Source organism: Rutidosis leptorrhynchoides, chromosome 11, assembly GCF_046630445.1.
Source record: "Rutidosis leptorrhynchoides isolate AG116_Rl617_1_P2 chromosome 11, CSIRO_AGI_Rlap_v1, whole genome shotgun sequence".
In the NCBI taxonomy this organism is placed as follows: Eukaryota; Viridiplantae; Streptophyta; class Magnoliopsida; order Asterales; family Asteraceae; genus Rutidosis; species Rutidosis leptorrhynchoides.
Genome location: NC_092343.1, coordinates 309,340,298 through 309,366,911, shown reverse-complemented (window position 1 = coordinate 309,366,911; position 26,614 = coordinate 309,340,298).

Sequence of the window (26,614 nt, the reverse complement as noted above, 5' to 3'; positions counted from 1 at the left end):
AAAATTGGGTAATTGGGTTTTGTACCATAATTGGGGTTTGGACAAAAGAACGACACTTGTGGAAATTAGACTATGGGCTATTAATGAGCTTTATATTTGTTTAACTAAATGATAGTTTGTTAATTTTAATATAAAGATTTACAATTGGACGTCCCTATAAATAACCATATACACTCGATCGGACACGATGGGCGGGATATTTATATGTACGAATAATCGTTCATTTAACCGGACACGGGAATGAATTAATAGTCTATGGAATTATTAAAACAGGGGTGAAATTATGTACAAGGACACTTGAAATAATTGATAACAAAGTATTAAACCCTTGGGTTACATGCAGTCGATATCCTGGTGTAATTATTAAACAAAGTATTAAGACCTTGTTACAGTTTAAGTCCCCAATTAGTTGGAATATTTGACTTCGGGTATAAGGATAATTTGACGAGGACACTCGCACTTTATATTTATGACTGATGGACTGTTATGGATAAAAACCAGACGGACATATTAAATAATCCAGGACAAAGGACAATTAACCCATGGGTATAAAACTAAAATCAACACGTCGAACATCATGATTACGGAAGTTTAAATAAGCATAATTATTTTATTTCATATTTAATTTCCTTTATTTCATATTTAATTGCACTTCTAATTATCGCACTTTTATTTATTGTTATTGTATTTAATTGCACTTTTAATTATCGTACTTTTTAATTATCGCAAGTTTATTTTATCGCACTTTTAATTATCACAATTTCATTATCGTTATTTATTTTACGCTTTAAATTAAGTCTTTTATTTATTTAATATTTTACATTAGGTTTTAACTGGGACTAAAGTTTTAAAAATCGAAAAACCGGTTATTAAACGGTTAAAACCCCCCTTTATAATAATAATATTACTTATTTATATATTTGTATTTTTATAAATTAAAACTAATATAGCGTTAAGCTTTGTTTAAAAGATTCCCTATGGACGAACCGGACTTACTAAAAACTACACTACTGTACAATTAGGTACACTGCCTATAAGTGTTGTAGCAAGGTTTAAGTATATCCACTCGATAAATAAATAAATAACTTGTGTAAAATTGTAGCATATTTAATAGTATTTATGTGATGACCCGGGAATTTCCGACCGAATTTAAACTTAATCTTTATATAATTCTGACACGATAAGCAAAATCTGTAATGTTGAGTCTCGAAAGTTTTGAAATCTATATTCATGTAATCAATTACCCTTTGACTATTCCCGACGATTCACGAACATTTGTGTGTAAGTAAAAATGTAAATATATATGAATTATATACATAAGTAATATTATATATATATATATATATATATATATATATATATATATATATATATATATATATATATATATATGAGATTTGATATCTATAAATTGTTATATTATTATTATTTCTATATTAGTATTTATTATTATTATTATTATTATTAATAGTATTATTATTAATAAGATATTTATTAATTATAAATATTATTTGAATATAAATAAAAAGACAATTAAGTACACCGATTCTGTTATAAATCAAAATCACCTTTTAATTATTCATCTTTCTGTTTACATGTGAATTCATGTCAAACCACTAACAATCAATCGATTCATGCTACTGTACTTAATTGAATTTTTTTTTTCTTTCTAACTACTTTTGTTCATTCACCCCACTCTCTCTATCCCATATTCATATATATATTATATATTATTCACAGGCATATAGATATACTAAAGGTATTCACAATATAACCAACAACCACATTCATCAAATATATATCATCACCTTCGGACAACCATATGATCCACCAACACCTCACCATCTATGCACCTGCTACTACTAGTAATGAATTTGTTTCCATTTAGATCAAATGAACAACCACCACCCTATCGACACAATAAATCACCTCATAACCATCGAGCATCATCATTTAACCACCACAATCTGTGTAACTTTCTTTTTTCTGTTTCTTATTCCCGTCTACTACCCACCACCGATTCTCTTGTTCCTTTCTACTAATACTTACTCTTTTAAGCGAATTAAAAATGATATGGACTTTGTATTCATGATGAAAAGGTTGTGAGATGTTAATATAATAATGATGATGTTTAATGCAAATAAGTTGATGATTGATACCATTATAGCATTTTTTTTTTCCTTCTCATGGCCGACAATTATGAATTAAAAAGGAAAAAGTGGCCAACTTTTGAAATATTTGAAATTCTTGGAGACTACATCAATTATTGCCACATGCATTTTTTTTTTCTAGTGCTTCTACTGCCATCGAAGGTTTTTTTTGGTCACCAAACTATCCCACAAAGTTTGCTTTTGATTTGGCAGTTGTGGACTTTTAATGCAAAGTGGGCTGGAGCCATCACACTCTTAATTTAAAAAATGTTCTAAAATGGCCCAAGGTCCACTCGATTAACTTTGGGCAACGAATTTTGGCTATGATGATTTTCAATAATGGAAAATGACATATAATGATGTAAAGATGACGTTTACAATCCTTGCATATGTTTGATTTTTTTTCGAACGTCATGGCACATCACAAAAGGAATTCATATTATTTAAAGGTTTATAGGGCCAAATTCCTTGTTTTATTGATGGGCCGTAATTGTGTCAGTTGGGCCAAAATATTAAATGTTTTCAGTTGGGCCGAAGTTTTAATGTTGGGCCGAGCTTCATTTTTCTTCTGTTAGGCCGAAGGGAATAGGATAAAAATAAATAGGTTCATATTAAATCACAGAGACAGAAATGGTTGAGTGGTGTGAGGTGTTGTCAGGGTGAACGAGAGATCGCGAGTTCAAACCCGGGCTTGGGCATTTTTTTTCTTTAAAGGCTACTCCTTTGAGGTAGTTTTTACTAATACTCTTATTATTATGATTTCATTAATATTATTATTGTTATTATTATTATTATTATTATTATTATTATTATTATTATTATTATTATTATTATTATTATTATTAAAACTAGTAAAATCAATATCATTACTAAATTTGATTACTTTTAGTATTATTATTATTATTATTATTATTATCATAAAAAAATACAAATTTTTTTATTTATTATTATTGATATTATTTTACCATTACTAATATTATTTTAATATTATTATAATTTTAACAAACAAACGATATATGTATATATATATATACATAAAAATATATTTAATACATACAACATAATAAAAGTAATATTTTTACTATAAATATATAAAGAGAATATATGAAACATATAGGTTATTAATATAAAAATGATATAACTAATAAATTTACATATATAAATTTGTACGGTTACAATTATGTGTGTTAATGAATATACAAATGATATAGGTTCATGAATCTGAGGCCAACCCTGCATTGTTCAATTGTTCAATATCGTTATATGTATTTTTACTACAAAATACATTATGTGAGTTTCATTTGCCTTTTTACCCTTTATATTTTTGGGCTGAGAATACATGCGCAACTTTTATAACTGTTTTACGAAATAGACACAAGTAATCGAAATTACGTTCTATGGTTGAATTATCGAAATCGAATATGCCCTTTTTATTAAGTCTGGTAATCTAAGAATTAGGGAACATACACCCTAATTGACGTGAATCCTAAAGATAGATCTATCGGGCCCAACAAGCCCCATCCAAAGTACCGGATGCTTTAGTACTTCGAAATTTATATCATGTCTGAAGGAGGATCCCGGAATGATGGGGATATTCTTATATGCATATTGTGAATGTCGGTTACCAGGTGTTCAATCCATATGAATGATATTTTTGTCTCTATGCATGGGACGTATATTTATGAGAAATGAAAATCTTGTGGTCTATTAAAATGATGGAAATGATTATTTGTGTTAAACTAATGAACTCACCAACTTTTTGGTTGACATTTTAAAGCATGTTTATTCTCAGGTATGAAAGAAGTCTTCCGCTGTGCAATTGCTTATTTTAAAGATATTACTTGAAATCATTCATGACATATTTCAAAAGACGTTGCATTCGAGTCGTTGAATTCATCAAGATTATTATTAAGTCAATTATAGTTGGATGTATTATGAAATAGTATACATGTCGTCAACTTTCAATGAAATGAAAGTTTGTCTTTTAAAAATGAATGCAATGTTTGTAAAATGTATCATATAGAGGTCAAGTACCTCGCGATGTAATCAACTATTGTGATTCGTTTGTAATCGATGTGGACTTCGTCCGGATGGATTAGGACGGGTCCTTTCAGTTGGTATCAGAGCGGTGGTCTTAGTGAACCAGGTCTTGCATTAGTATGTCTAACTGATAGTTGTTAGGATGCATTAGTGAGTCTGGACTTCGACCGTGTCTGCATGTCAAAAGTTTTGCTTATCATTTTTGTCGAAAATCATCTGCTTATCATCCTTAGGAAATCACTTACTCATTATTCTTAGTCTAGACATGTTTTACTGCATTGACTGCATGAATAGTGTATAGGCAAAATTCATACCTTAGCGTATCTGACAATTCATATCTTAGCGTATCTGTTACTGTAAACCTTGCCTGATATCTCTCGTAAATTTCTCCTTAATTTAAGGGATCCTGGTACTATATATATCTATGCAAATTATGCATTGAGAATGCCATCCAACTATCAATTGCTGTCACTAAACTCTTCACGCCAAAAATCTTTCCAGAGATTGCGTAAGATGGCCTCTATGAATCGACCAAGTTCCTCTGACTCCGAAGACAGCGTGACAGGAGCACACCAACCAATCAAATACCATGATTACTGGAGAAAATGGGGGTGGGTTCGCGACATACTCACCCTATGGAGAAGGGAAGAAGGTACTCCATATCATGAGCCGAATCTACCACCTAACCTTGGAGTACTCGATCCGCTCACCGGCGAACCTGTTCGCAACACCGTTTATACCCTTTTTGCCAGAATTTTTCGTCTTGAGACTACCATTAACGGAACTAGAGAAGATATCCGATCTCTACCTCACACTGATAACTAACCAGGGTTAGTAGAAGAAGTTAAAGAACTCCGAGCTCGAGTGTTAACTTTAGAGAGCACGGTACACAATTTGCAAGCACCAGCAGTATCACCAACACCGGTAACATCATTAACCTTAGCACCAACAGCATTAGTACCACCAACAACAACATTCGCATCACCAGCTTCGACATCTCATTCTGTACCTCGAGTATAATCATCGTTCTACGTATCGTTCTATCTATTTTATTTTCGTTCGACATGGCGATTATGTAATCTCTAATGTTTTAGAGATTATATATTCTTGTTCTAATGGTAAATCAAATGAGATTAATATCACATTAACTCATTAAATTCATGATTATATCTGAAGAAAATATATATGTATATATATTTTCATAAAGATTGTAATTAAAAATTCTTTCATACAAACTGTTAATGGTGAAAATATTTTTAACGGGTAGGTAATACTCGAGGAATATTTAGATTTTACTTTAATAAGTTACACTGTACATTCAACGAAGCTGATTCAATAGTCATTTACTATCCTATTTACATTCATCGATATACGAATCCGTTCACCACAGAATAACCATTTTTATTCAATTTAATATTTGGATTTTGACTTCTCAGAATCCAACAAGTGGCATAATGAAGAAAACATTGAACAAAATAAAATTTGCTAGAAACAAATGAATTAACTAATTGAAATATTGTTAAGAATCCATGCTAACTGTTCCTAGCTAACTGGTTACATTTTATTTTCCGCAATTTAATTCTCGCAATTTTATTTATTGTCATTTAATTTCTGTTATTTACTTTACGCACTTTATTTATCGTCATTTAATTCCTGCTATTTATTTTACGCACTTTAAATATCGGGACACGTATACAAGGTTTTGACATATCATTTCGACGCATCTATATATATTATTTGGAATCACCATAGACATTCTATATGCAGTAATGATCGAGTTCTCTATACAGGGTTGAGGTTGATTCTATAATAATACATATACTATGAGTTGTGATCGAGTCTGAGACGAATACGGGTCACGATACATATTAATTAATTCGAATATTATAAACTATATATGAATTATTGGACTGTTAACTGTGGACTATCAACTATGGACTACCAACACTGGACAATTAAAATGAATTAAAATATTGATTATAACATATGAAACTAAACATTTCTTCAAGTTTCCACTTTATTTCATCTTAAACCTCATTTGTGTCTTGACGATTACAATCTGCGTTCAAATCTTTCATGATTCTTAAAAACACCTCAATCGATAGGACGAACCAACCGCACTTCATCTACGGAAGAAAAGATTGATGCATATAGTTATGCACTTGAAAAACTCTCGAAAACTGAGTAAACGATTAACACATAACTGTGCTAATTTCTTTAGTGTTATTATTACCCAAAATAACTTTGCAGTTCTTCTTCAAAATAGCCAAATTTGTCACAGCTCCAGCAAGACAACTTCGACTTTTCGTACGAAACAACCTTATTATAACGTTGATATATACGCGTGCTCTTTTATTGTTACCAGGGAACCTTTCATATTCCACCATATTACCATCAGTGTTTAATCATCTAAAAACACAATTCTCCTGAAACCACATCGGATTAATAACCGATGATTCAGATATCATAGCATTAAATGCAGAGGAGACAGAAAAATGGTAGATGGTGTAAACGGTCAAAAGTTTGATGATAAAGAAAGGAGTGTTATGAACGCTCAATAGAAAATTGGGTATTGAAAAATAGATTGAGCTACCCATGAAGGAGACTAAGGACAAATACAAGGACCATACCCTATATTCAAAGAATCCAGATAATTCTGGATCCGTTGAAATCTTTAGAGAATATCTTACTCCGAAGTCATGTTAAAATCTTGCGGAAAATCTTTCTCCATCAACCATCGAACTTAGAAATTCCAAAATATCATCATCAATATCTTCGATATTTCTAAGGATATTTTCATAAATATTCTCGTCCGAAATTATATACCTCTTCGTGCTTCCTGTGTATCATTATATTGGAAACATTCAAGAGAAAATTTAGTACCAAAAAACAGATTATGCGAAACTATGAAGGAAATCGTGGACAAAACAGAAAGAATAAGTTTGACTTCAAAGAATGCAAAAGATTCAATGCCTGCTGAAGTCTTTAGCGAATATCTTGCTCCTTACTCTAAACCCTTGCGGACAATAGTTTCCATCATCCTCTGATCTTAGATATTCAAAGATATTATCGTATCTTTCATTTTAAATTATCCACGATATTTCTGAATATATTTTCATAACTAATCTTATCTGAAATCATTAATCTCTTAGTGCTATCAGTGTTACATCATATAGAAACTGTTAATTTCTATATTCTGTAAACTTTGGAGCTTAAAAATGAATGTTTTTGAAGTAGTGTTTGAAAGAACCCGTTCATATACATTATAAACGATTCACAATAGTTGATTACATCGCGAGGTATTTGACCTCTATATGATACATATTACAAACATTGCATTCGTTTTTAAAAGACAAACTTTCTTTACATCGAAAATTGACAGGCATGCATACCATTTCATAATATCCACTATCCAATTATAAATTAACTTAATAGTAATCTTTGATGAACTCAATGACTCGAATGCAACGTTCTTCGAAATATGCCATGAAATACTCCAAGTAATATCTTTAAAACAAACAAATGCACAGGGGAAGATTTCTTTTATACCTGAGAATAAACATGCTTTAAAGTGTCAACCAAAAGGTTGGTGAGTTCATTAGTTTATCATAATCATTCATTTCCATCATTTTAATAGACCACAAGAATTTCATTTCCAGTTCTCATAAATATACGTCCTATGCATAGAGACAAAAATAATCATTCATATGGATTGAACACCTGGTAACCGACATTAACAATATGCATATAAGAATATCCCCATCATTCCGGGATCCTCCTTCGAACATGATATAAATTTCGAAGTACTAAAGCATCCGGTACTTTGGATGGGGTTTGTTAGGCCCAATAGATCTATCTTTAGGATTCGCGTCAATTAGGGTGTCTGTTCCCTAATTCTTAGATTACCAGACTTAATAAAAAGGGGCATATTCGATTTCGATAATTCAATCATAGAATGTAGTTTCAATTACTTGTGTCTATTTCGTCAAACATTTATAAAAGCGCATGTATTCTCAGTCCCAAAAATATAAAGGGTAAAAAGGCAAATGAAACTCACCATACTGTATTTCGTAGTAAAAATACATATAACGTCATTGAACAAGTGCAAGGTTGGCCTCGGATTCACGAACCTAAATTAATTATATATATTTATGTGTTGGTCAATATTTGTCTAACAAATTAGGTCAAGTCATAATGTACCACAATCCTAATGCTCGAGACTAATATGCAAAAGTCAACAAAAGTAAATTTGACTCAAAATAATTTTCAAAAATCTATACACGATTAATATATAGTTTAAATATCGTCCTTTTATATTTTTAAATATTTTTAAAAGATTTATTAGAGTAAATAATATAATTTATTTATTAATAAATAAAATTTTATATTAAATTTATACAATAAAATATACTTTTATATATATTAAGTAATAAAATTTATAGGGTTTATTTAATATCATAAAGATAATATGATAGGTATTATTAAAGTAAGTTATTACACGTAATAAAATATGTTTGTATCACATATTTATTTGATAAAATAATATCTATAATGATAGTAAGTAAAAATTGTATTATTTTGTAATAATAATTATTATTACAAAAATATCGATATTTATAATTACTAAGATGACATTATGATAAAACGATAATTCTAATTATGATAACTTTAATATTTACGATAATTTTTTTAATATTATCTTTAAAATAATAATTCTATTTAAAATAATAATAATAATAATAATAATGATATTTTATAGTAACAATGACATTTCTATTAAAATGATAATTTTTGTTAAAATGATAGTTTTAATACTAACGATACTTTTAATAATAATAGTAATGATAAAAATAATAAGAACGATAATTTTATCTAAATCAATATCTTATAATATTTTAATTTCATCATGATACTCTTACTCATTATTTCCTAATCGTTTCGTTTAATAGCTTTTAATCGTCTTTTATATCGTGTCCATAATAATGATAATAATAGTAATCAAAATAATTAGGTGTTACAAATATTTGTTTTAATTACACTAATATTAATAATGATAGTTACTATAACATTATTAATGATAATACTAATAATTATCTTAATGATAATATAGTAATAATAATAATAACAATAAAAATAACCATTTTTAAATAATGATATATATATTAATAATGATAATAATAATAATAATAATACTAATAATAATAATAATAATAATAATAATAATAATAATTGGATAATAATAATAATACTAATTATAACTTTAACAATAATAACGATAGTAATAATAAAAAAATTAACAATTTTTAATGATAAATCCCTTTTATTGATAAAGATAATAATAATGATAATAATAAGATAAAACTAGAATGGCGATAAAAACGACGATAATAATAATCATTTTTAATAAAAATATCGAAAATTCAATTGATTATAACTTCTAATCCGTTCATCGAAACCATTCGATATCTAAAGGAAAAGTTCTTAATTTTTCACTAGCTTTCCAAGGACATGCATATCTTATACCTTATCTCAACCACAAGTGTAACTAATTCAAGATTCAACCTAATCTGTCTAAGGGCAATATCAAAAGTACAAGCATGCATAATCCTAAATACTCGAGCACTAGTCAGGGATACACTATTAGTATGTAAAAGTTAAATTATGAGTACTCACGTATCAATATTGAGATTCAATATTGCAGGAAAGGTACGTAGACGCAACGTAAATGATAAACACTATATTGACCTCGCGAGCATACCCATGAACCATACTCAATCACCTCCATAGCTATAACACATAATTTCCTTAATCCTATTCTACTCGAAAAACAATTTCGAAATCACTCGGACAGCACTCCGTCATAATATTTTATGTATACTAATAATATCTTGAAATAATACGGAGTAAATATATATATGTAAATCGATTGAGAGAGTTTAGAGAAAAATATTTTCAAGTTTCTATGAAATAATGAAACCTATTGAATTCTATTTATAATAGATTTTTGAATTATTAAAGTGAATTATTAAAGTATGAATTATTAAAGTGAATTATTAAAGTATGAATTATTAAAGTGAATTATTAAAGTATGAATTATTAAAGTGAATTATTAAAGTATGAATTATTAAAGTGAATTATTAAAGTTAAAGTAAAGTAAAAATAAAGTAAAGGTAAAGTTTAAGTATAGTAAAAGTATAAAACTATGTATGTATAATACGCGTATAAATATATATAATATTAATTTAAATCGTTATATATATTTAATAAAATAAAATATAAATATTATTATCTTTATCATACAAGTTAAGTAATGAGTTGTCAAAAGTGGTTCTAGATATTTATAAAAGTTATATACGTTTTAATAATAAAGTTCTTTTTAAACTGAAAACGTTTTTGTACGTTTGAAACTAAATAGATCAATCGAGTCTTTATGAGATTCAATCTTCCACTATCCTTTGTCTAGTTCTCAATGATTGACAATTTGTTCTTATTTATAAATCACTTTACCATTTTTCGAATATTGTTAAAATGGAAAGATTTCTCAAATCAACGTGGGCCTTTCAACAGAGACTTGTAATCATAATTCAATATATTTGATAATTCAATCATTTGATCTTATCTTCTAATTTCATTGATAAACATTTTGAAACAGATACAATCATATAAAGTATTTAATCTAATATTTTGTTTACGTTTCAAGTTATAATATATATACACATATACATATATAATCATATTCGTTTAATGGTTCGTGAATCGTTGGAACTTGGTCGAGGTTGAATGAATGTATGAACATAGTTTAAAATTCTTGAAATTTAACTTAACAAATATTGCTTATCGTGTCGGAAACATATAAAGATTAAAGTTTAAATTTGGTTGGAAATTTCTGGGTTGTCACAGTACCTACCCGTTAAAGAAATTTCATCCCGAAATTTGAGCGGAAAGGTCGTGAATGATAATAAGTATGTTTTCATGATGCATACGGGCTGAAAATTAGAGTTTTATCATCAGCGAATAATTTGGATAAACAGTCCATTTATATGAAGAGTACGAATGAAGCTAACATAGAAGAGTGAAATGAGTAAGTGTAGATTCATCTTATCATTTGACGTAGATATGATTGATTCCCAGATTTCAAGGGATTTGAAGAAAATCTTCTTAATAAGATTTGACTCTCCGGTAATCAAGGGAATTAGGATCCGATTTAAATGCGATCGTCCATTTTAATTGTTCTGTCGGAGATTTTCTTATAAATTCACCTCATTCGTTTTCTTACAACTCACACCTTCTGTTGATGCATTTTATGCAAGTCCCTAGACATCTACCCACGTCTATTGCAGGTACAACAGTTTACAGGCCACCATGATTACTCGTTATTATCCTATCCGTGTTTGTATGTGGTTACAGGAACTGCAGGAATGAGATTTAGATGTTTGACTATGTTAGACTTAGTCAGACGTACGAGTGAAGCCTCACTAGTACGGCTGACAGGCTCATATGCACGGTTGATGCTGAGCTAAGTCACAATTACAACCTAAATGAGAAGACACGAGTGAGTGATCACCTGTATGGCTGATGAAGCCAACTCGTACGTGTGATGAATGAATCGTATGGGTGAGTCAACAACAGGGGTATATAAAGTCTTATGTTCTTCATTTTAGGTTAAGCCTCTCATTTGCTACACACATTCAGATCTAGTGAGCTCCTCCGATTCTCTCTCAGTCCAAATCACCCAGGTGGTGAATAATAGCTCTAGGTGTTGATCTAATCACACTTGATTTAGTTGTGGTTTGACTAAATTAATCAAAAAAAAAAAACTTAACCTATTCACTAGTGGGTTTGATTCACTTATTCCGCGATTGTGTGAGTTAAATCTGTTGATTTCTAAGTTCCTAGTCATATTTCATCACCTTCTATTCTTTTCCCCTCAACTCATATTTTAAAGTATTCACAATATGCTCCATCCAGTTCTGATTCTCGATATGCTTCTAACTTTCATATCGGTCATTCTTCTTTTTCATCTACCGCCGGAAGAATCTATTTACTTCTACTATACTCTTGGGTTTATAGTGTTTCTAGTTCTCCCGTGTTTTTATATTGCTATATGCATTGATATATATGGTTTATAATTTCTGGTTTGTCGTTGGGCTTTATATGTTCCCTTATATTTCAAAGTCTCTGCTTCTGTCTTCTATAATCATTATCATTCACAGTTAATGCTCTCTTTTATTTGCTGCAATTTATACCCCAATTTCTATTTCGGAGTTTTGTCCTTTCGTTTCTTCTTCTTGCGATTAAGCACCGCTTGTAATGGTCCAGAATTCACAGATATGAATTTCGGAATGAACATTGTTAATGTTCTAGGAAGGAAATTGTGATGGCACGATCTTGACTTGTCAAATTACTAGAATACCTTGGAAAAGGCCGAATCATCAAGAAATATTTTCTTAATTTTTTAGAGGTTAAATAGAATACAAGAGTCGTATAACATGGCACATGATGATATTATGATCTGTGAATCATCACGTTCCATTTAGAAACTCAGCATGACTTACTGTAATATAATCACATTGATCAAGTGTCATTATATTATACTAATTCATGCTTCAGTTCCCAACACTACTTCAAAATATTCCTATCTTAAACTTGAATGTTTCAGAATTTAGAAACTAAAATAGTTTCTTTTATGATGTAATACAGATAGCGCGAAGAGGTAAATGATTTCAAATAAGAAAATTAAGAAAATATCTTCAGAAATATGGAGGATATTTATAATGAAATATATGATGATATTTTAGAATTTCTAATATCAGATGATGATGAAGAATATTGTCCGCAGGAGTTTAGAGTCAGGAGCAAGGTATTCGTTAATGACTTCAGCAGGTACTGAATCATTTGGATCCTTTGAAGTCAGGTTCAGTCTTTGTAATTTGTCCACAGCCTCCTTCCTACTTTGCTCAATCCGTTTTCCAGTTCCAAAACTTCTCTTTTTCTGCGCTTTGCCAGCACACTTCATCATTATCATCCAGCTTTTACCGTTTAAAGTCGTTTATAGTTTTTGCTGCTTCATCAGCATTTTTTTTCCATTTTCGGAGAACCAATTCGTAGTTCGGAGTGTTTTTCAGAAACTTCACATTCAAATTAAGTCCAGAAGATAGACGTTATATATACACATATAACTGTTGGCGTAGACATGCTGCGAGATTTCAAAATACTGATTGCTAATTCCCAATGATTCGTATGGAAATTCTCATTACAAGATGCGAATGAGTAAATGATGGGGTTTCAATGAATAATTATAATGACTTTTTGGAGAGGCTAAAGTCAAAGGGTAATGAAGTTGTTGGTACATCTGCTAATAATGTGGTGGGATGTAAAAGGTTCCCTGGTAACGATGGTGTATATCTCAAGGTTATAATAAGGTTAGTCTGACTGAAAAGTCGAAGTTGACTTGCTGGAGCTGTGACAAAACTGGCTACTTTGAATAGGAGTCGCAAAGTTATTTTTGCTAATAAATGCCAAAGAATCTGATGCGGATACGTTGTTTAAACTTTTACTTTGGTTTCAAGAGTTTTTTTGGGTACATAAATGTGGGTAACATGTGGTTGGATCATCATCTCGATTGCTCATTATTTGAAGTGTCTTCAGATATTTTCGAAGGGTTTGAACACAGATTGTAATCGTTAATATACATTTGATGTTCTAACACAGTTTTGAAGTCAAAGTATAGCTTTGAAAGATGTAGGAATCTAAAAGTGATGATACCGGTTATATCTCGAATTGAATTCTGAGGTTTCAAAATCAAAATTTGTAATTGGGTTTGAATGAGTATGGTTGTTTTGATCTCTATGAAAGAATGTATATTATTGTGAAAGTAGGAAGTATAGTTGATAATTTGCTTGATCAGATTCGAAGAATGTAACATATTAATTGTGAATTTATATATCTCTCGGGTATTACCTACCCGTTAAAAAAAATTCACAATTAATATTTTGTACAAAAGAATTTTATTACAGTCTTTATGAAAATATATATATGTATATTTTCTTCAGATGTAACATAGATTTAATGAGTTAATGTTAAATTAAACTCATTTGATTTACGGTTGAAACTAGAATTGAATAATCCCGAAAGGCTTTAAAAAGTACATAACTTTTACGCAGTATTTCTTTAATGACATTGAAATTATGAATCAATACTTCGTTATTTGTTGATGTATGATGTTCAGTTCATGGAATTCTTGTGAATTTCGCAAAGTACGAATGATGTTATCTGAAAAGTTTCGAGTACATCGATGATGAAAGTGTAAAATCAAATATACACTTGATTTATTATGAATTGGAATTTGTTGAATTGCGACAGAGATTGTAGTTAACATTGGTTAAGTTGCGGCCGAAGGACGTACATTATTGCATATTTGTACTATTAATTAACCGAGTAGTTAAGATTCACACAATAGCTTAGCACGGAAAGATTTATTTCAAAATATATATATATATTGTAACGACCCGGATTTTTCCGATCGTTTTACACTTATAAGATTAATATTTACATAAATTAAAACTTACCAACATGATAAGCAATCTAAATTGTTGAGATTTATGATTTTGAAAAGAGTTTTACATAACGTTTAACCGTCTAGTTTGACCGATGATATCACGAACTATACAATATATGTTAATTATACGTTTGTGTATATATATGTATATATACATATTTAACATGATTTAAGGATGTTTAAATATCTCATTTTGTATTAATAACAATAAGTTATAAGTATATTTTGAAACTACTAACTTAAGCTTTCAAAACGATAACTATACGTAACGTTATTTGACATAAATACTTACGACCTATAATGTTTATACATATATCGTATATATAATGTATTTAATCACTTTTAAAGACTTAAATACATAAAACAATATAAGTATATTCACAAAAGATAGCTATATTTGAATCCTCATTCCATTTTTCACAAGATTTCTATACGTATATCTAGAGTATATGTACTCGTATCATACCTAGCTTCTATACGTATTTACTATTGGTATATACACATCAAATCACCACCAACCAGCCCTTGTTCATGCCTTATGTATAAGGTAACTACTTTTGTTATTTAGTATGACAATTTCACATGATTAAAAGATCTTTTCACAAAATTACAAATTTATACACCTTTTACACCACCATAAATACATGCATCCATTTTCAATTTTTGGAACATCATTTCTCTAGCTAAACACACACACTTACTAGCCTCATGTCTCTCTAAGAACTCCAGCAAAAATCCTCTCAAGAATCACCTTAAACACCACCATAAAAAGATCAACAAAAACACTACAAAAATACAACTTTCAATTCAAGTTTATGTCTTAAGTTGCTTCCAATCTTTCATCCAATTTCATCACTCTTTTGGTTCTAGGTTTTTACTCCTCTTTTACAGCAATCTTGTCCAAGTAACTTGAGGTAGTAACTTTGTTCATAACCTTATTCGATTCATATATATATAGCTATCTTATTGTATGGTATACAATTTTAACAACAAAAACATAGTTTGAATGATTTCAAACTTGTTTGCAAACTAAATAGATCCTTCTAACTTAACTTTTAAAATACTTCAAGACCTGTAATATAACTTAAATATATGCTAATTTAACAAGGTATAACTTGGTTTTTCAAAGAATACCTTAAAAAACTGTTTTTATGACGTCGGAGTGCAACCGGGGGCTGTTTTGGGTTGGATAATTAAAAACCATCTTGAACTTTGAATTGGAGGTTTATATTCTGGAAAAATGATATTTCTTATGAATATGTTAACACATAAAAATTTCATGATTTAATTCATAGTATAAGTATTTTTAGAAAAATGGTCATTAAATGATGTTTTTGTAACAAAAATGATTAACTTCATAAGTTTCACCAAAATTTGACCTATGACCTATGATTTCGAATACAAACTAAGGTATTTACAGTTCATATTCTTAAAGAGGGACTCGATCCAAGGAAGTGGAAAGTTGAATCAACGAAAACGGAGTTGTAACGAAGAAATTATGACCAAAACAAAATCGGATATCCAAGACTAGTTTAGCCACGAAAATAATTGGAGAAAATTAAATAAATCACATCTTCCTAAAGTAACATGATATTTTATACATATGTACTCATAATTTAATTTTATATGGTTCAGGATCACCCGTAAACAATACGAGAAGATTAATCATAAGATCCCATGATTGTACGCAACACGTCATTTGACAACACCGGTACTTTATGTACGCAACACGTCATTTGACAACACCGGTACCATGGGTCAAGATTAATCTCGACCAATACATATACGATGGGGGTTTTATTTATTTCATTGGGGGTTTATTAAACAACTAAATATGAACCATTAAAATTGAATTACTAACATCGGACTGCTAACTACGGACTAAGGAATTATTAAAAGTATTAAAAGTATTATAAGTATATATATGTGACGATTGTTTAAAAAGAAAAGGTATTGATATATTATATATGGATAGGTTCGTGATATCAATCGGAGACCAAGTCGAAATTACATATCTTCAAGACAAAAGTGAGTATATAGTCCCACTTTTAAACTCTAAATATTTCGGGATGAGAATACATGTATTTTATGTTTTACGCTATGGACACAAGTAACTGAAAAATATATTCTACGTTGAGTTGTACCACTGGCATACTTCCCTGTAGCTTGGTAACTAATATTTACAGCGGTATTGTAAACGCGAATCCTGTTGATAGATCTATCGGGCCTGACAACCCCAACCGGACTGGACGACCAGTATTCAACGGTTGCACAGTACTTCGTTTCGTGATTACACCTTGGTACGGTGTAGTAAGATTTCATAATAAAGGGAATATGCGACGTGATTAAATGTTAAGTATGGTTACCAAGTGCTCAACCACTTAGAATATTTTTATTAAAATGTTTATATATGAAATCTTGTGTTCCATTGTTATAACGCTGCTAGCATCAAACCTATATATCTCACCAACTTTATGTTGACGTTTTAAAGCATGTTATTCTCAGGTATGAATTAAGTCTTCCGCTGTGCATTAGCTCATGTTAAGGATACTACTTGGGACCTTTTAAGCCATGATACAAAGACGTTGCATTCGAGTCATTGGAGTTCAATAGAGAATATAAATAAGTAAATGACAGATTAGGTCATTTGGATATTATGAAATGTTAGACGAAAATGTCAAATATTGATGTAATGATAGTTTGCCTTTTAAGAATAAATGCAACATTTGTAAAATGTATCATATAGAGGTCAAGTACCTCGCAATGTTATCATATGTTATTTTATTCGTCCCTATGGATTGGGTCGGGTCGTCTCATGTGGTATCAGAGCGTTGGTCTTAGCGAACCAGGCCTTGCATTAGTGTGTCTAACTGGTAGTTGTTAGGATGCATTAGTGAGTCTGGACTTTGACCGTGTCTACATGTCAAAAGTTTTGCTTATCATATCTAGTCGAAAATCATCTGCTTATCATCCTTAAGAATTGCCTGCTTAGTATTCTTAAGTCTAGACACGTCTTACTGCATTTGGTGCATCGATAGTGTATAGACAAAATTCGTATCCTAGCGTATCTATTGCTATAGACATTGCCTGACGAATTTCAAAGATTCTCCGTAATTCACGGGATTTTGAGTATTATAAATACATATGTAAATTATGTATTGAAGAATACCAAACCCAACTCCTATAATCTATTCCAAACCAAAAATTCATTTCCCCGACTGTACAAGATGAACTCCGCGTCCAGTTCGAATTCCTCCGACTCCGACAGCTACGCTGATATGGATTTCCATTCGGGCTCCGAAGGCAGCGTCACTGGAATGGATCAACCAATTTCTCATCATCTATTCTGGATGAATTGGGGATGGGTTCGTAGTATACTAAATTATTGGAGACAAGAAGAAGGTGATCCCTTTCACCCACCGAATTGCCCCATTGGCGACGAACCTGAAGCACTTACCGGCGAACCTGTTCGAGAAACCATTTTCTCTCTCATTTCTCGAGTATCTCGTCACGATTATATCCTATCCCATATTTCGGATCTTGTTCATTCGCTCACTCCAACCGCCAATCATCCTGGTGTACTAGCAGAAATTAACGAACTTCACGCTCGTGTGACGGCTTTGGAGAACACGGTGCGAAGGTTACAAACACCAGCAGCAGCACCAGCAGCATAACCAGTACCGTTAACAACATCAACCTCGCAATCTTCAGTACCAGTAGCATCATCGACGTCAACGACATCATCAGCATCAACACCAACCGTATCATTACCACCACCAACAATCACATCCGCACCACGTACCTCAACATCATCATCTGAACTTCGAATATGATCTTTGTTCTACATATCATTCTACACCGATTACCTCTTCTTTACGTATCGTTCTTCGTTCGACATGACGATTATGTAATCTCTAATGTTTTGGAGATTATGTAATCTAGTAATAACGATAAATCAAATGAGTTGAATATTTTATTGACTCATTAAATTCATAGTTACCTCCGAAGAAAATATATATGCAAATATATTTTCATAAAGATTGTAATTAAAAATTTCATTCGTACAAACTGTTAATGATGAAAATATTTTAACGGGTGGGTAGTACCCAAGGAATATTTAGAATTCACATTAACAAGTTACACTGTACATTCTTCGAATCTGATTCAACGATCATTTATTATCCTACTTACAATTACCGATATACGTATCCGTTCACCCCAGATTAACCATTTCCATTTAAATTTCATATTTGGATTTTTACCTATCCGAATCCAACAAGTGGCATAATGAAGAAACATTGGCAAAATAAAAATTGTTAGAAACAGATGAATTAATTAATTGAAATTGTGATAGGATTACACGCTAACTGTTCCGGCTAACTGTTCCCAGCTAACTGATTAATATTTAATTTATCGCAATTTACATTCTTGCAATTTTAATTTATGTACTTTACATACCGTCGGGACACATGTACAACAACACGTCGGATTAATTCTGAGACAACACGTTGTATAATGGGTCATGATATATATTTATTTATTTTACGCATTTTAAATAACGGGACACGTATACAAGGTTTCGACTTATCATATTGATCCATCTATATATATATTTCGGAACAACCATAGACACTCTATATGGGAAGGTGGGAGTTGGCTATACAGGGTCGGAGTTGATTCCAAAATATATATATACTTTGAGTTGTGATCGACACCGAGACCAGTACACGGGTCACGATACGTATTAAGTAATTCGAATATTATATATTTAGTTCATATATGAATTTATTGAACCATTGGACAATCGGACTATTGGACTGCTAACTTTGGACAATTAAAAATGAGTTAAAATGATGATTATTACATATGAAACTAAACAATCCTTCAAGTTTGCCACTTGATTCTATTTTAAACCTCATTTGTATCTTGACGATTACAATTCGCATTCACAACTTTTCATGATTCTTGAAAACATCTCGATCGAGAAGTTCAACCAGCCGCACCTCGTCTACGGAATAAAGATTTATGCATACAGTTATGCACCTAAAAATTTTTGAACTCGAAGTTATAGTTAAAACGTATCCGCATCGAATTCCTTATCATCCATTAGCAAAAACAATCACGCGATTCCTTTTCAATTAACTAATTTTGTCACAGCTCCACTTCGATATCTCAGTAAGACTACTCTTATTACAATCTCGATATATATATATACGTTGTTCTTTCGCCATCGTTACCGGAGAACCTTTTATATTCCATCATATTACCATCAGCGTTTAATCATCTAAAAATACAATTCTCCTTAAACCATCTTGGTTTGATAACCAATGACCCAGATCCGATAACTTTGAAAATACTGACGAAGCAGCATGTTGTAGAAGGTCTTAATGACCAAATGTTGATGATAAAAGAAGGAAGTGTTAGGAACGCTCGATAGAAAATTGGTACTGAAAACCGGATTGAACAAACCATGAAGGAGACTCTGAACAAGTTACAAGGACTAAACTTGTACATAAAGAATTATGACGATTCTGTAGCAAACACCTTGCTTCTGAATCTAAACCCTTACGGGTCAATCTTCATCATCATCCTTCGACATTAGAAATTCCAAGATATTATCATATCTTTCATTATAAATATCCTCAATATTTCTGAAGATATTTTCACCACTATCCTTATCTGAAATCATTTATCTCTCTGTAATATCTGCGTTACAATATAAAGGAAACTGTGTTAGTTTCTAAATCCTTCAAGTTTAAAATAGGAATGTTCTGAAGCAGTGTTGGGAACTGATGCATGAACTAGTATAATATAATGAAACTTGATCAACTTCATTATATTACAGTAAGTCATGTTAAGTTTCTAATGGAATATGATGATTCACAGTACCGTCATCATGTGCCATGTTACACGACTTTTACATTCTATCCAATTCTGAAACATATTAAGAACAAATCATCTTGATAGTTCTATTTTTCTGGATATTCTGGTAATTTGACAAATCAAAATCGTGCCATTACCATTCCTTTCTTAGAGCATTAGCTATGTTCATTCCGAATTTTATACCTACGAATTTCGAACTATTGATCGCTTGACTCAAGGACGGGAAGAAGAAACGAAGGGACAAAGTCCCAAAATAGAAATTGGGGTATAGATTACAGCAAATAGGAGAGAGTATTAACTATGGATGAGAATGATTATGGAAAACAGAAGCAGGAGCATCGAAATATAAGGAAAGATATCAAACCCAATAACCACCCAGAAACTACAAACCGTGTGTATCAATACGTATGGCGACGTAAAGACACGGGAGAATTAGAAACATTATAATTCCAAGAAAATCATAAAAGTGAATAGATTCTTCTAGCGGTAGATGAAAGAGAAGAATGAAAGATATGAAAGTTAGAAGTATAACAAAAATCAGAACGGGATGAAGCATTTTAAAGGATACCTTAAGGTATGAATTAGAGGAGGAAGAGTAAGAGATGTGAGGTATGGAAGTAAGAAAGGGAAGGAGGTGGATTTATAGTGAAATATCCGACAAAGAAATCGAAACAGATTATCGCATTAAATCAAAGGAGATCCTGTTTTCTAAATCATCGAAGAACCAAATCTTATTACATAAGATTTTCTTTAAATCCCTTAAATTCTGGAAATCAATCCTAATCTCGACATCGGTTAAAACAATTCTATATTCACTCATTTCATTCTTTTGTGATAGCTTCACTCGTGCGCTTCACATGACCGAATCTTTTTATCCATATCTTCCAATAATGATAAAACTCTATTAATACCTCATATTCGTCATGAAAACATTCCTATTGTTATTTATGACAACCTCTACCAAATTTCGGGACGAAATTTCTTTAACGGGTGGGTACTGTAACGACCCGGATTTTTCCGATCGTTTTACACTTATAAGATTAATATTTACATAAATTAAAACTTACCAACATGATAAGCAATCTAAATTGTTGAGATTTATGATTTTGAAAAGAGTTTTACATAACGTTTAACCGTCTAGTTTGACCGATGATATCACGAACTATACAATATATGTTAATTATACGTTTGTGTATATATATGTATATATACATATTTAACATGATTTAAGGATGTTTAAATATCTCATTTTGTATTAATAACAATAAGTTATAAGTATATTTTGAAACTACTAACTTAAGCTTTCAAAACGATAACTATACGTAACGTTATTTGACATAAATACTTACGACCTATAATGTTTATACATATATCGTATATATAATGTATTTAATCACTTTTAAAGACTTAAATACATAAAACAATATAAGTATATTCACAAAAGATAGCTATATTTGAATCCTCATTCCATTTTTCACAAGATTTCTATACGTATATCTAGAGTATATGTACTCGTATCATACCTAGCTTCTATACGTATTTACTATTGGTATATACACATCAAATCACCACCAACCAGCCCTTGTTCATGCCTTATGTATAAGGTAACTACTTTTGTTATTTAGTATGACAATTTCACATGATTAAAAGATCTTTTCACAAAATTACAAATTTATACACCTTTTACACCACCATAAATACATGCATCCATTTTCAATTTTTGGAACATCATTTCTCTAGCTAAACACACACACTTACTAGCCTCATGTCTCTCTAAGAACTCCAGCAAAAATCCTCTCAAGAATCACCTTAAACACCACCATAAAAAGATCAACAAAAACACTACAAAAATACAACTTTCAATTCAAGTTTATGTCTTAAGTTGCTTCCAATCTTTCATCCAATTTCATCACTCTTTTGGTTCTAGGTTTTTACTCCTCTTTTACAGCAATCTTGTCCAAGTAACTTGAGGTAGTAACTTTGTTCATAACCTTATTCGATTCATATATATATAGCTATCTTATTGTATGGTATACAATTTTAACAACAAAAACATAGTTTGAATGATTTCAAACTTGTTTGCAAACTAAATAGATCCTTCTAACTTAACTTTTAAAATACTTCAAGACCTGTAATATAACTTAAATATATGCTAATTTAACAAGGTATAACTTGGTTTTTCAAAGAATACCTTAAAAAACTGTTTTTATGACGTCGGAGTGCAACCGGGGGCTGTTTTGGGTTGGATAATTAAAAACCATCTTGAACTTTGAATTGGAGGTTTATATTCTGGAAAAATGATATTTCTTATGAATATGTTAACACATAAAAATTTCATGATTTAATTCATAGTATAAGTATTTTTAGAAAAATGGTCATTAAATGATGTTTTTGTAACAAAAATGATTAACTTCATAAGTTTCACCAAAATTTGACCTATGACCTATGATTTCGAATACAAACTAAGGTATTTACAGTTCATATTCTTAAAGAGGGACTCGATCCAAGGAAGTGGAAAGTTGAATCAACGAAAACGGAGTTGTAACGAAGAAATTATGACCAAAACAAAATCGGATATCCAAGACTAGTTTAGCCACGAAAATAATTGGAGAAAATTAAATAAATCACATCTTCCTAAAGTAACATGATATTTTATACATATGTACTCATAATTTAATTTTATATGGTTCAGGATCACCCGTAAACAATACGAGAAGATTAATCATAAGATCCCATGATTGTACGCAACACGTCATTTGACAACACCGGTACTTTATGTACGCAACACGTCATTTGACAACACCGGTACCATGGGTCAAGATTAATCTCGACCAATACATATACGATGGGGGTTTTATTTATTTCATTGGGGGTTTATTAAACAACTAAATATGAACCATTAAAATTGAATTACTAACATCGGACTGCTAACTACGGACTAAGGAATTATTAAAAGTATTAAAAGTATTATAAGTATATATATGTGACGATTGTTTAAAAAGAAAAGGTATTGATATATTATATATGGATAGGTTCGTGATATCAATCGGAGACCAAGTCGAAATTACATATCTTCAAGACAAAAGTGAGTATATAGTCCCACTTTTAAACTCTAAATATTTCGGGATGAGAATACATGTATTTTATGTTTTACGCTATGGACACAAGTAACTGAAAAATATATTCTACGTTGAGTTGTACCACTGGCATACTTCCCTGTAGCTTGGTAACTAATATTTACAGCGGTATTGTAAACGCGAATCCTGTTGATAGATCTATCGGGCCTGACAACCCCAACCGGACTGGACGACCAGTATTCAACGGTTGCACAGTACTTCGTTTCGTGATTACACCTTGGTACGGTGTAGTAAGATTTCATAATAAAGGGAATATGCGACGTGATTAAATGTTAAGTATGGTTACCAAGTGCTCAACCACTTAGAATATTTTTATTAAAATGTTTATATATGAAATCTTGTGTTCCATTGTTATAACGCTGCTAGCATCAAACCTATATATCTCACCAACTTTATGTTGACGTTTTAAAGCATGTTATTCTCAGGTATGAATTAAGTCTTCCGCTGTGCATTAGCTCATGTTAAGGATACTACTTGGGACCTTTTAAGCCATGATACAAAGACGTTGCATTCGAGTCATTGGAGTTCAATAGAGAATATAAATAAGTAAATGACAGATTAGGTCATTTGGATATTATGAAATGTTAGACGAAAATGTCAAATATTGATGTAATGATAGTTTGCCTTTTAAGAATAAATGCAACATTTGTAAAATGTATCATATAGAGGTCAAGTACCTCGCAATGTTATCATATGTTATTTTATTCGTCCCTATGGATTGGGTCGGGTCGTCTCATATATATATATATATATATATATATATATATATATATATATATATATATATATATATATATATATATATATATATATATATATATATATATATATATATATATATATATAATATACATATAATTTCTTCAGAGGGAATGAGTTAATTCTTCATAACTCGTTGATACAATATACACGTTATTGATTCGTAATGATGTCCACAGTGATTCTTGAACTGACGGAGTTTGTGATGTTATCGGTGTTGTTGATTTAGATGTTGACTGTACTGACGATGCTGGTAACGCTGACGGTACTGTTGATGCTATTGGTAAAGCAAGTTTAGCTTGTTAATCACACACCATTTTTGTCAGGGTTTCTACTCTTCCTTCTATCATTTTGGTTCGCTTAACTGATTTATGGTTAGGGCTAGATTAGATAATCTCTAAGACTTTAGAGATTACATAATCGTCGCGGAATGTTTCTCCAATGAAGTTATGAATTAATACTTCGTCAGTTATTGTTGTTGGTACTCCTTGGTATCTATGGTGCGTATGACGTTGATGCTCGTGGGACAGATTGTGAAGTTGAGGTTTACGACGCTGTTGTGGTTGGAGGTGGTAATGGTACTGTTGGCGTTGATGATGGTGGTACTGGTTATGCTGCTGGTGCTGCTACTGGTGTTTGTAATTTCTGCACCATATTCTCCAAAGCTACTACCCGAGCGCGAAGCTCGTTGACTTCTTCTATTACACCGGGGTGATTGTCGGTTCGGACGAGCGAATAAATAAAATCTAGAATTTGATGGAGTATATAATCGTGACGAGATACTCTGGAAATGAGAGAGAAAATGGTGTTTCGGACAGGTTCGCCGGTAAGTGCTTCAGGTTCTTCGTCAAGAGGGCAATGTGGTGGATGGAAAGGATCGCCTTCTTCTTGTCTCCAATGATTGAGGAGACTACGAACCCATCCCCAATTCATCCAGAATAGATGATGACTGATTGGTTGATCCATTCCAGTCATACTGCTTTCGAAGCTTGAGTGAGATTCCATTTCAGAATCCGAGTGACTTGAACTGATGACAACTTCCATTTCGTACGATTGGATAAAGGATTTTTCGATATAAAATGATTTTCCGGCTATCGGGTGGTATTCTATTTACATAGGATATCCATATATGTATATAGATCAAAAGATTTCGTAGATTACGGAGGAATTTACGGAATATGTCAGGCAAAGTTTACAGTAATAGATACGATAAGATATGATTTAGCAGATACGCTAAGATATGAATTTTGTCTATACACTACTCATGCAATTAATGTAGCAAGACGTGTCTAGACTAATAATGATAAGCAGGTAATTTCCTAAGGATGATAAACAGATGATTTCCGACTAGAAATGATAAGCAAAACTTTTGACATGCAGACACGGTCGAAGTCCAGACTCACTAATGCATCCTAACGACTTATCAGTTAGACACACTAATGCAGACCTGGTTCGCTAAGACCACCGCTCTGATACCAACTGAAAGGACCCGTTCATATACATTATAAACGATTCACAATAGTTGATTACATCGCGAGGTATTTGACCTCTATATGATACATATTACAAACATTGCATTCGTTTTTAAAAGACAAACTTTCTTTACATCGAAAATTGACAGGCATGCATACCATTTCATAATATCCACTATCCAATTATAAATTAACTTAATAGTAATCTTTGATGAACTCAATGACTCGAATGCAACGTTCTTCGAAATATGCCATGAAATACTCCAAGTAATATCTTTAAAACAAACAAATGCACAGCGGAAGATTTCTTTTATACCTGAGAATAAACATGCTTTAAAGTGTCAACCAAAAGGTTGGTGAGTTCATTAGTTTATCATAATCATTCATTTCCATCATTTTAATAGACCACAAGAATTTCATTTCCAGTTCTCATAAATATACGTCCTATGCATAGAGACAAAAATAATCATTCATATGGATTGAACACCTGGTAACCGACATTAACAATATGCATATAAGAATATCCCCATCATTCCGGGATCCTCCTTCGGACATGATATAAATTTCGAAGTACTAAAGCATCCGGTACTTTGGATGGGGTTTGTTAGGCCCAAT